The sequence below is a fragment of the Scyliorhinus canicula genome, chromosome 1 (assembly GCF_902713615.1).
Source record: "Scyliorhinus canicula chromosome 1, sScyCan1.1, whole genome shotgun sequence".
Lineage (NCBI taxonomy): Eukaryota > Metazoa > Chordata > Chondrichthyes > Carcharhiniformes > Scyliorhinidae > Scyliorhinus > Scyliorhinus canicula.
In genome coordinates this window covers 80,846,737-80,859,655 of record NC_052146.1, presented here as the reverse complement: position 1 = coordinate 80,859,655, position 12,919 = coordinate 80,846,737, and positions in this window count along the sequence as shown.

The window sequence follows — 12,919 nt, the reverse complement described above, 5'->3', positions numbered from 1 at the left end:
CACACTGAGCACAGACTCACACTGGGCACAGACTCACACTGGGCACAGACTCACACTGGGCACAGACTGACACTGGGCACAGACTCACACTGGGCACAGACTGACACTGGGCACAGACTGACACTGGGCACAGACTCACACTGGGCGCAGACTCACACTGGGCACAGACTCACACTGGGCACAGACTGACACTGGGCACAGACTCACACTGGGCACAGACTCACACTGGGCACAGACTCACACTGGGCACAGACTCACACTGAGCACAGACTCACACTGGGCACAGACTCACACTGGGCACAGACTGACACTGGGCACAGACTGACACTGGGCACAGACTGACACTGGGCACAGACTCACACTGGGCACAGACTCACACTGGGCACAGACTCACACTGGGCACAGACTGACACTGGGCACAGACTCACACTGGGCACAGATTCACACAGCGTGTACGAAACATGCGTTAAACAGGTGCCGCCCCTGACTTCGGTGTGAAAAGGGATTCTCTGCCCAATCGCCGATTGCCGTCAGGGAACGGAGAAACCCGCCGAAAGTGTTGTTGCGACACAGTATTCGTGGACTCTCACCTTAGCAAATCTGGCGTGGAGCTGGAGCGATTCAGTGACTGGGGAGGTCCTAGTACTGGTGCCATGTGGAACACAATCGATTCCAATGAAAAACAGCACGGGATTCAATGGGCTCATGATTGCAACTCGGGAGCCTGACAAGCTGACACCGCACATACACATTATATTCCCCACACACACTCATCCCAGCCAACAAGTTGGCACTGGTTGTGCTTGAGCACCCCCAAACAGCTGATGGGTCGGCTGGAGTCAGAGGGCACCGAGAGCGGTGACCTGGGGGATATCTATACCAGTCATGGCCCTAAGTTCAGAGTGGGCAGTCAGCGGTGTGCACAGCTGCATGGCTGCCTTTCCGGCTGTGGCAATTGTGTTCAATGTCCGTCCACCCCGACCCGACAGCCCACCTCGTGCCAACCCCCCGCTACTCCCGCCGGCCCTGGCAGAAGCCCTCTCCCAGATGCACAACTGTCAGCAAACTATGGACACCTTCCGCACGCCCCCTCTCCCTCAGCAGCTTCAACACTGGTGTCACGATTTTTAGAAGCACAAGTGAACCGCGTCGTCAGGAACTCGACCCATTGGGGACGGAACATTGAGGAGGCCCCAGAGAATTCCGGCTCAGCCCACTAATGATTTGCAAACAATGTCTACTGTACGTGTGTTCTGGACTGCATTGACACCGCTGTCGAGGTAATCCGTTAGAATAGAGATTTGGTGGCAAATCGCCGCAAGCATCGGAACCTATTCTCGAGCTGGCGGACCGCCGAGAGGAAGAAAAATGGAAAAAGTGAAGTCGTATGGGGTTCAGGGAGTACTAGCTAGATGGATAAAGAACTGGCTGGGCAACAGGAGACAGAGAGTAGTGGTGGAAGGGTGTGTCTCAAAATGGAGAAGGGTGACTAGTGGTGTTCCACAGGGATCCGTTTTCGGACCACTGATGTTTGTGATCTACATAAATGACCTGGAGGAAGGTATAGGTGGTCTGATTAGCAAGTTTGCAGATGATACTAAGATTGGTGGAGTTGCAGATAGTGAGGCGGACTGTCAGAGAATACAGCAAAATATAGATAGATTGGAGAGTTGGGCAGAGAAATGGAGTTCAATCCAGGCAAATGCGAGGTGATGCATTTTGGAAGATCTAACTCAAGAGCAGACTATATGGTCAATGGAAGAGTCCTGGGGTAAATTGATGTACAGAGAGATCTGGGAGTTCAGGTCCATTGTACCCTGAAGGTGGCAACGCAGGTTGATAGAGTGGTCAAGAAGGCATACAGCATGCTTGCCTTCATCGGATAGGGTATTGAGTACAAGAGTCGGCAGGTCATGTTACAGTTGTATAGGACTTTGGTTAGGCCACATTTGGAATACTGCGTGCAGTTCTGGTCACCACATTACCAGAAGGATGTGGATGCCTTGGAGAGGGTGCAGAGGAGGTTCACCAGGATGTTGCCTGGTATGAAGGGTGCTAGCTATGAAGAAAGGTTGAGTAGATTAGGATTGTTTTCATTGGAAAGACGGAGGTTGAGGGGAGACCTGATTGAGGTCTACAAAATTATGAGAGGTATGGACAGGGTGGATAGCAACAAGCTTTTTCCAAAAGTGGGGGTGTCAATTACAAGGGGTCACGATTTCAAGGTGAGAGGGCAAAAGTTTAAGGGAGATGTGCGTGGAAAGTTTTTTACGCAGAGGGTGAGGCTTGGAACGCTTTGCCAGCGGAGGTGGTAGAGGCGGGCACGATAACATCATTTAAGATGCATCTGGACAGATATATGAACGGGTGGGGAACACAGAGAGAAGTAGACCTGGAAAATTGGGCAACAGGTTTAGATAAAGGATCTGGATCGGCGCAGTCTGGGAGTGCCGAAGGGCCTGTTCCTGTGCTGTAATTTTCTTTGTTCATTGACTTTGTTCTGCCCAATTGCATTTCGCCATTCTGGCATCAGCCGTTGGAGAATCCCGCCCAAAATCTTAAAAACTATCTGGGGCAGGATTCTCTGTTTCTGAGAGTGTTTAGTGCCGCGCAGAATTCGTGGAGTTCCACTACAGCAAAACTGGTGCCGCACCTGGACCAATTCTGCTACTATTAAGGGGCTAGCACAGGTGCCACGTGGAACACAGTCAATTCTGATGAGAAACATTGCAGGATTCGCCCGTTTCACGATTGACACTCAGGAGGCTGACAAGCGGCAGCCACATATACACACTGCACTTCCCACACAGACCATCCCAGCCAGCAAGATGGCAGCTAGACACATGGCCCCACGCTTCACGGGTGTCAAGCTGGAGACCCTCCTTGATGCAGTGGAGGAGTGGCGGGTCCCTGCCCTGTCCTGGGAAGGAGGCTGCCAGCCTCCACCATTCACCTTGCCTGGGCGGGTGGTAGAGGCGGTGAGCGTCGTGGGCAACACTGTCCATGTAATGACATCATGGTTGTGTTGTAATTCACCGACTGACCACTAGGAGTCTCATTAGTATACAAGTGAATGTTAGAGTCAGGTGACCTCAGACTGACTAGGGAGTTGGGAGAGAGGTAGTTTGTGCATGTTCATACTGTTATTCATCTGTTGTTTTCCATATATTTGACCCACAGTTAATGTTAATAAATCATTCATAGCTTTAGTTACAAGTGTTCTTATAATATAAATCATGCCATCTGACAAGAACTGGGTGTGTTTATGGAACAGATGGGGCAGTGGATCTGTGGAGGTTCATGCGCCCAGAAGAGAAGAAATTCTTATTCTTCTCACAGGTCCACAGTGTCTACACCCATATTGACTTCATTGTAGTCATGATGTGGAGATGCTGCCGTTGGACTGGGGTGAGCATGGTAAGAAGTCTTACAACACCAGGTTAAAGTCCAACAAGTTTGTTTCAAACACTAGCTTTCGGAGCACTGCTCCTTCCTCAGGTGAATGAAGAGGTATGTTCCAGAAACATATATATAGACAAATTCAAAGATGCCAGACAATGCTTTGAATGCAAGCATTTGCAGGTGATCAAGTCTTTACAGATCCAGACATAGTGGTAACCCCAGGTTGAAGAGGTGTGAATTGTCTCAAACCAAAACAGTTGGTAGGATTTCGCAAGCCCCAGATGGTGGGGGATGAATGTAATGCGATATGAATCCCAGGTCCCGGTTGAGGCCATATACATTTGTGCGGAACTTGGCTATAAGTTTCTGCTCGGCAATTCTGCGTGGTCGCGCGTCCTGAAGGCCGCCTTGGAGAATGCTTACCCGGAGATCAGAGGCTGAATGCCCTTAACTGCTGAAGTGTTCCCCGACTGGAAGGGAACATTCCTGCCTGGTGATTGACGTGTGATGTCCATTCATTTGTTGTCGCGGTGTCTGCATGGTCTCGCCAATGTACCACGCTTCGGGACATCCTTTCCTGCAGCGTATGAGGTAGACAACATTGGCCAAGTCGCACGAGTATGTACCGCGTACCTGGTGGGTGATGTTCTCACGTGTAATGGTGGTACCCATGTCAATGATCTGGCACGTCTTGCAGAGATTCCCATGGCAGGGTTGTGTGGTGTCGTGATCGCTGCTCTGAAGGCTGGGTAATTTGCTGCAAACAATGGTTTGTTTGAGGTTGCGCGGTTGTTTGAAGGCAAGTAGTGGGGGTGTGGGGATGACCTTGGCAAGATGTTCATCTTCATCGATGATGTGTTGAAGGCTGCGAAGAAGATGTCGTAGTTGAGACTTCCGGTGGCGGCCATGTCCGAATAGGTCGCGCACACGGCAGCTCCCGCCGGGATCGGAGGTTCGGGCCTTGAAACGGGGTGGCAACGGCACTTGGACGGTGATTACCGGCATGGGAAAGGACGCTGGAGAGGTTCCCCCCACTGCTGTATGGCGGAAACCAGGAGCGGGGCTGTTAAAAGAGCAATTGCGGGGAAGAGAGCGGTGCAGGTCCGGGAGGACAAGATGGCAGCCGGCGCAGACCAAGCAGCGTGGGCCCAGTGGTTGAGAGAGCAGCAAGACTTTCTGAGGAGCTGCTTTGCAGAGCTGAAGACGGAGATGCTGCCCCTGCGAAGGTCTCCATGGAAAAGATGGTGGAGACTCAGAAGGTACAGGAGAAGGCGATAAAAGAGGTGAAAAGGAAGGTATCTGATAATGAGGATGAGATCCTGGGCCTCGCGGTTAGAGTGGAGGCGCACGAGGCCTTACACAAGAGATAGCAGGAGAGACTGGATGACCTTGAATATATGTCTAGGAGTCACATCCTGCGGATCCTGGGCCTCCCTGAAGGTGTGGAGGGGGCGGACGCGAGCACGTATGTGACCACAATGCTGGGGACGCTGATGGGCGCGGGGGCCTTCCCGCGGCCCTTGGAACTGGACGGGGAGCACAGAGTCCTCGCGAGGAAACCGAGGGTCAACGAACCACCGAAGGTGATGGTGATAAGGTTCCACCGCTTTACAGACAAGGAGCGTATCCTGCTTTGGGCAAAGAAGTAGCGGAGCAGTAAGTGGGAGAACGGCGAGATCCGCATATATCAGGACTTGGGAGCTGAATTGGCTAAGGGGCGAGCCGGATTCAACCGAGCTAAGGCGGTCCTCCACAGCAAAGGGGTGAAGTTCGGGCTCCTGCATCCGGCGAGGCTTTGGGTAACGTATCAGGACAGGCACTATTACTTTGATACACCGGACGAGGCGCGGACATTTATTAAGCACGAAAAGCTGGTCTTCAACTAAGGGGTAGCTGCACGTGGGTGAAATGCGCTGGCGGAGATGCGTAACCGGGTGTTCGCCTGGTGTAAGACTGTTAGTAGAATTTAAGTTGGTTGCTTTTCTTTTCTGTTTTTGTTTCAGGTGTCGGGGTAACACCCGGGTTGTGTTGTCCGTTGCACGAGAAGGATCCGGATGGCACTTGCCCTCTTACCCTGTGGGGGAGGGGGGGTTGGGGGCCGAGGAGGAGACAATAGTAAAGTTGGAGATAGAGGCAGGAGCGGCCGGGGTCAGCATGGGTCAGCTGACTTACGGAAGCGTAATGGGGGGGAAATCAGTGCTAAACGGGTGCTTGGAATGGGGATTTGGGGTTGGGAGGTTGCATGGGAGGATGGGGGTGCTGCTTTGCTGACTGAAGGGGAGCCAACTGTTTGGGACGGATGGAGAGTCGGGATGGGGGGCTTCCGGCTGGAGGGCTGGAGCGAGCGGGGGGCGCGGGTACGTGGCTGGCCGAAAAAGGGAGATGGCTAGTCGGCGGGGGGGGGGGGGGGGTGCTGCTGCCAGGCTGATCACGTGGAATGTGAGGTGCCTGAACGGGCCGGTCAAGAGGGTCCGCGTGTTCGCGCATTTAAAGGGATGAAAGGCGGATGTGGTCATGCTGAGGAGACGCACTTAAAACTCGCTGACCAAACGAGGTTAAGGAGGGGATAGGTGGGCCAGGTGTTCCACTCGGGGGCCCGGGTGGTGTTGGTGAACGTGCATGCCCCGAACTGGGATGATGCAGAATTCATGAGGTGCATGTTTGGTTAAATCCCGGACTTGTCAAGTAACTTGATCATTGGCGGGGGGTGGGGGGACGGGACCGGCGGCGGCCAGGGCCCTGTGGGAGTTAATGGATCAGGTGGGGGGTGTGGACCCATGGAGATTCGTGCGGCCAAGGGCAAAGGAGTTCTCCTTTTTCTCCCACGTCCATGAAGTCTACTCGCGGATTGACTTTTTTGTTGAGCAGAGCGTTAATCCCGAGGGTGGAGGGGGTCGGGTATTCGGCCATTGCGGTCTCGGACAATGCCCCGCACTGGGTGGACTTGCGACTGGGGGCAGAGCGGAGGCAGCGCCCTCTCTGGAGACTGGATGTGGGGCTGCTGGCGGATGAAGGGGTGTGTGGGCGGATAAGGACGAGCGTTCAGAATTATGTGACAACAAATGACACAGGGGAGGTAACAGCAACAACGGTCTGGGAGGCTATGAAGGCCGTTATCAGAGGGGAGTTAATCTCTATCAGGTCCCACAGAGAGAAGAGGGAGAGGCTGGTGGGAGAGGTACTTAGAGTAGACAGGAAATATGCGGAGACTGATGGAACCATCAATTCAGCGAACACGTGTAGTTGGATCTGAACAGAGGCTTTAATACACTTACAATAGAGCCAGCCTATTCATCGTTGAACTTCAGATGAACTGGCAGGCTGGCTCTAAGGTACTGATTTTTATACATCGGTCCCAGGGGGAGGAGTCCTGGGCGGAGCCAAGGGAGGAGCCCAGTACAAACTCTCGCGTACTCCCAGAGCGACTCCCCTGGTGGTCGGATAGTGCAACTGCACTTACAATGGGTAGATAACGAACATATATACGTGGTGTGATATTGGCAACTATATATAGTGTGAATCACATTCACCACAGAGACCCCCGAGGAAGGGCTGCTAAAGGAGCGCCGGAGATTGCAGGCGGAGTTCGATCTGCTGACCACGGGGAAGGCGGAGGCGCAGTTGAGGAAAGTGAAAGGGGTAGTCTACGAGTATGGGGAGAAAGCAAGTAGGATGCTGGCGGACCAACTTCGCAGGAGAGAGGCGGCCAGGGAGATCGGGGAGTGAGGGATATGGAGGGTGATACGGTGTTGAGCCCAGAGAGGATCAATGAAGTCTTCAAGGAGTTTTAGGGGAAGCTGTATGAGTCAGAACCCCCGAGGGGAAGTGAAGAGATGAAGCAATTTATGGATCGATTGAGGGTCCCAAGGGTCGACGAGGTTTGGGTGGAGGGACTGGGGGCCCCGATTGAGTTGGAGGAGATAGTTAAGGGCCAAGCAAGTATGCAGTCGGGCAAGGCCCCGGGTCCGGACGGCTTCCCTGTAGAATTTTATAAGTTCTCGGAGCTACTGAGCCCATTCCTGCTAAGAACCATTAACGAGGCAAAGAGGAGGGAAACCCTCCACCCGACGATGTCGCTGGCATTGATCTCACTCATTTTGAAGACAGAGAAGGATCCGCTTCACTGTGGGTCCTACAGGCCGATATCCCCGTTACTATTTGCCCTGGCATTCGAGCCGTTGGCTGTAGTGCTGAGGACTTCAAGGAACTGAAGGGGGCTGGTCCGTGGGTGGGGGGGTGGGAGGAGCACCGGGCACCGGGTTTCCCTCTACGCGGATGACCTGCTACTGTATATTTCTGGACCCACTAGAGGGGATGGGGGAGGTCATGTGGATCCTAAGGGACTTTGGGAGCTTCTCGGGGTGCAAGTTGAACGTGGGGAAAAGTGAGCTATTTGTAATCCACGCGAGGGGTTATGAGGAGAGACTGGGGGAGCTCCCGCTCAAGATAGTGGAGAGGAGCTTTCGTTACTTAGGTATACAGGCGGCTAGGAACTGGGATGCCCTACACAGGCTTAATCTATCACGGCTTGTAGAGCAGATGGAGGGAGATTTTAAAAGGTGGGACATGCTCCCGTTTTCCCTGGCGGGAAGGGTGCAGACTGTGAAGATGACGGTTCTCTCCAGATTCCTGTTCATTTTTCAGTGCCTTCCCATCATCACCCCAAATCCTTCTTTCAAGCGGGTGAACAGGATTATTACAGGATTTGTGTGGGAAAACAAGACCCCGCGAGTTAAAAGGCTTTTTTTGGAGCGTAGTCCAGGGGGTGGGGGGGGGGGGGGGGGGGGGGGGGGGGGGGGGGGGGGGGGGGGGGGGGGGGGGGGGGGGGGGGGGGGGGGAGGGGGTGGGGGGGGGGGGGGGGGGGGGGGGAGAGGAGAAGGCACAGGAAGGAGGAGGGGGCTTCAGTTTGGACCCCAATATGGAACAAACATAGATTTGCTCCGGGCAGGATAGATGCTGGCATAGGGCAGGCATTAGAAGGATGGGAGACCTGTTTATAGATGGGACTTTCCCTAGCTTGAAGGCGCTGGAGGAGAAGTTCAGCCGACCCCGGGAAATGCCTTCAGATACCTCCAAGTCCGTGACTTTCTCAAAAAACAGGTGGGGACATTTTCGTTGCTACCCCCTCAAAGGATACAGGACAGGGTGTTGTCTGGCATCTGGGTAGGAGAGGGAAAGGTGTTGGACATCTACCAAAAGCTGAAGGAGGCGGAGGAAGCCTCAGTGGAGGAACTGAAGGGCAAGTGGGAGGAGGAGCTAAGTGAGGAGCTAGATGAGGGCCTGTGGGCTGATGCCCTGGGCAGGGTGAATTCTTCCTCATCATGTGCCAGGCTCAGCTTAATTCAGTTTAAGGTGGTACACCGGGCTCACATGACGACGGTGAGAATGAGCAAGTTCTTTGGGGTGGAGGATAGCTGTGCGAGATGTGCGGGGAGTCCGACGAACCATGTCCATATGTTCTGGGCATACCCGGTGCTCAAAGAATTCTGGCAGGGCTTTGCGAGGGCTATGTCCAAGATCTTGGACACGCGGGTGAAGCAGCGATCATTGGGGTGTCAGAGGATCCGGGAGTGCAGGAAGCGAAAGAGGCCGAGGTTCTGGCCTTTGCCTGCCTGGTAGCCCGGAGACGGATCTTGTTAATGTGGAGAGACTCGAAATCCCCGAGAGTGGAGACCTGGATTAGTGACATGGCTGGGTTCCTCAGCATGGAGTGAATAAAGTTTGCCTTGAGAGGGTCCTTGATGGGGTTCTCCAGGTGGTGGCAACCTTTCCTTGACTTTCATGGGGAGCGGTAAAATGTCAGCAGCAGCAGCAAGTCGGGGGGGGGGTGGTCGGGGGTTCAGGTGGGGGAACTGTCTATTTAATGTATATTTTCTTTTTGTACAATGACAACAGCCACCTAGTTTTTACGTTTATTTTTCTGTTATTAGTTATGTAAAAATTCTTTTTGAAAAGGTTTTAATAAAAACATTTTTAAAAAAAACTGTATTGGGCTGATGCAACCAGGTCCTCCCCGTGTCTGCGTGGGTTTCCTCCGGGTGCTCCGGTTTCCTCCCACAGTCCAAAGACGCGCAGATTAGGTGGATTGGCCATGTTAAATTGCCCTTCGTGACCAAAAAGGTTAGGAGGGGTTATTGGGTTTCGGGGATAGGGTGGAGGTGAGGGCTTAAGTGGGTCGGTGCAGACTCGATGGGCCGAATGGCTTCCTTCTGCACTGTATGTTCTAAAAAAAAACCTTTTGACTTTGTACTCTTTTATCTTCCTTGGTTGATTGTTCGTTTTACTGTTACTGTATAAAACGTCAATACAGATACTTTAAAAATAAAATAAATTAAGGGAATTACTAATTCCCCCGTTTTGCTTTAACTGGCAGAATACTGACAGGGCAAATAATAGTGACAGTGATGATGAAGTGCTTCAAGAATGCACAATGCTATACAATTCTTACAGCACAGAAGGAGGATTACATGCTGCTGCTGTTGCTCCATGCTGCTGTATGTGCTCAACAGGAACGTTTTCCCATCTGAATTAACCCTATCAGCTTACCCTTCTGTCCCTTCTTCCATCCATGTACTTATCGAGCTTCCCTTTCAACATATCTGTGCTAATGATCTCAACTACTCCATATTCTGCACTGTCCGGATAAAGAACTATGCCCTGTGTTCCTTAACTGAGAAACTAGGCCAAAGGCCATAATGTAGGACAACAGCAGGGTTGGAAAGTGTAAAAGAGAAAACAAAGTAAACGCTGAGAGATTGTTTCCCCTGGCCGGGGAATGTAAAACACACGGGCCAAGTCTCAGAAAAAGGGGCGGTTTGTTTAAGACTGTGAGAAGGAGAACTTTCTTTGTTTGAAGGGTCGCGAATCTTTGGAATTCTCCACCCCAGAGGGTTGTGGAAGCTCCATTGTTTTTTTAAAAAAATATTTTGATTCAAAGCATTTTCATATATACAAACAGAATCAGAAGAACAACCAAACAATTCAATGAACAACCAACAACCACTCCCCCTTGCTCCCCTGACGCCAACCCCTCCTCGCATCCCGCCTTCCTTGTTTTAACTCCCCCCAACCCCGCTCCCTTGCTGACCCCTCAAACATCCTGTTGCTCGTCGTGCTCTCCTTAATTTGCCCTGTTTTAATTACCTTTGCTCAAGAGTCGCCAGGTATCTTTTCGATACCGCCGCAAGGTTCAAAACCGAATACTGATCAAAGACTCGATACACCAGTTAGTAAATTTGAAATCAATGCACATTTATTTACACACACAGTCAATTATTACTCATGCACAAACTCTACTCACTAAACTACCACCACTACTAAAAGCCTATACTTAGCTTCGGGTGCCCACTCAGTCAGAGGAACAATGGCCGTTGTCCGATCTGAGGCTGCTGGCATTGAACTGGTATGGAATAGTAGCTAGGAGCGCCAATCTCGTAGCGTGCGTTGACTTTAGACTTACTTGGCTGGTGCTTGGCGGGTCTCTCATCGCTGAGAGCCAAGGCCAAGATGAAGGTGAAGAAGAAGAGAGCGATCTGTCTTTGGGGACTCCTCTTTATACCCCAAAGGGGCTTCGTGCTCTTTTGGGCGCTTCCTGAACTTGGCCCCAATTAATTGGACCATGTCCTAATCATTTGTATTTTCTCCAATAAAGGGGTCGTTGCTTGATCACTGGGCAGGTCCTAGGTGACCGTTGGCCTGCCTTTGTTTTAGTCTCCACTGGCGCCGGGGAGTCTGCCCTGGTACCGATTGCTTAAATGTTTCTCTTTTGTCCCCGGAGATAGCTCATTACTATGCTAATGGCTTGTAGTATCGGTTTTGTCTGGGAGCTGCAAACTCCAATCCACAGGCAAACCTTGCACCTGCTTGTTTCCTTAGCACTGTCCAATTTTCCCTGTACTCTTTGCAAGTGTCCATTTTGAAATCGGGACGTGGCCACCCCAGGTGGCTACGATCCTTAAACAAATCAACAAACGCCTTCAATCTACGGGTGAACCCCTCTGCCGACCCCTTCAAAACAATATTGACTTTCTTCAACCTCAGGAATTCTGCTAGGTCACTCACCCACACACCCGCTTTCAGCGGCTCTGACCCCCTCCACCCAAGCAAAATCCGTCTCCGGACTATCAGGGAGGCAAAGGCCAAAGCATCAGCCTCTCTCGCCCCCTGGACTCCCGGGTCTTCCGACACCCCAAATATCGCCACCTCTGGACTCAGGACCACCTCCACACCCAGCACCTCGGACATCATGTCCGAGGACCCCTGCCAGAACCCCTTCAGTCTTGCACACGCCCAGAACATGTGGACATGATTCATGCCCCCCCTCCACCCCGTGCACCACCACACCTACCCACTAGCCCCACAAAGAACCTGCTCATCCTCAACAAAGTCACATGAGCCCTATATACCATCTGAAACTGGATGAGGCTTAACTTCACACACGACAAGGACGCATTCATCCTCCGCAAGGCCTTCGCCCACACCTCAGCCCCCACCTTCCCTCCCAGCTCCTCCTATTTCCTCTTAATATCCCCCACCAGGGCTCCCTCCCACTCCATCAACTCCTTATAAACATCCAACACCCTCCCCTCCCCTATATTGTCCTTCGACAATACCTGATCCTGCAAACCCAGGGGTAGCAGCCCAGGAAAGGGCGGCACCTCTGTCATTACCATGTGCCGAACATGCAGGTACCTAAAGCCCTGGAAATTCATACACTTCCTCCAGGTCCTATAGCCCGAGAATCTCCCCCGTGAACAAGTTGCCAAAGTATTCAATCCCTGCTTGCTTAAATCCCTTCTCAAAACTGCTTCCACCCGCCCATCACCGACCTCTCCCCCATAGCCTATTTCCTTATCATATCAATGTTCGCCCCCCCAATAATAGTTCATCATGTTCGGCTATGCCAACAGCCCTTGCCCCCACTCCAAGAAAACCCGCCGCACCCGCAGGGTCTCCCCTGCCCAAACAAACCTGGAGATCAAACCATTGACATTCCTAAAAAATGACTTGGGAACAAAGATTGGGAGGTTCTGAAATACAAACAGAAATCGAGGCTGCACTGTCATTTTCATTGTCTGCACCCACTCTGCCAGCGACAGCGGCAATCCATCCCATCTCTTAAAGTCCACCCTCATCTGCTCCACCAGCCAAGCCAAGTTCAGTTAATACAACTGCACCCAACTCCGTGCCATCTGGATACCCAAATCATAGAATTTACAATGTAGAAGGATGCCATTCGGCCCATCAAGTCTGCACCAGCCCTTGGAAAGAACACCTTACTTAAGCTTAAGCCCACGCCTCCACCCTATCCCCATAACCCAGTAACCCACCTAACCTTTGGACACTAAGGGACAGTTTATCAAGGTCAATCCACCTAAATTCCACATCTTTGAACTGTGGGAGGAAACCAGAGCACCCAGAGGAAACCCACGCAGACACGGGGAGAAAATGTAAACTCCACGCAGTCACCCGAGGCTGGAATTGAACCCAGGACCCTGGAACTGTCAGGCAGCAGTGT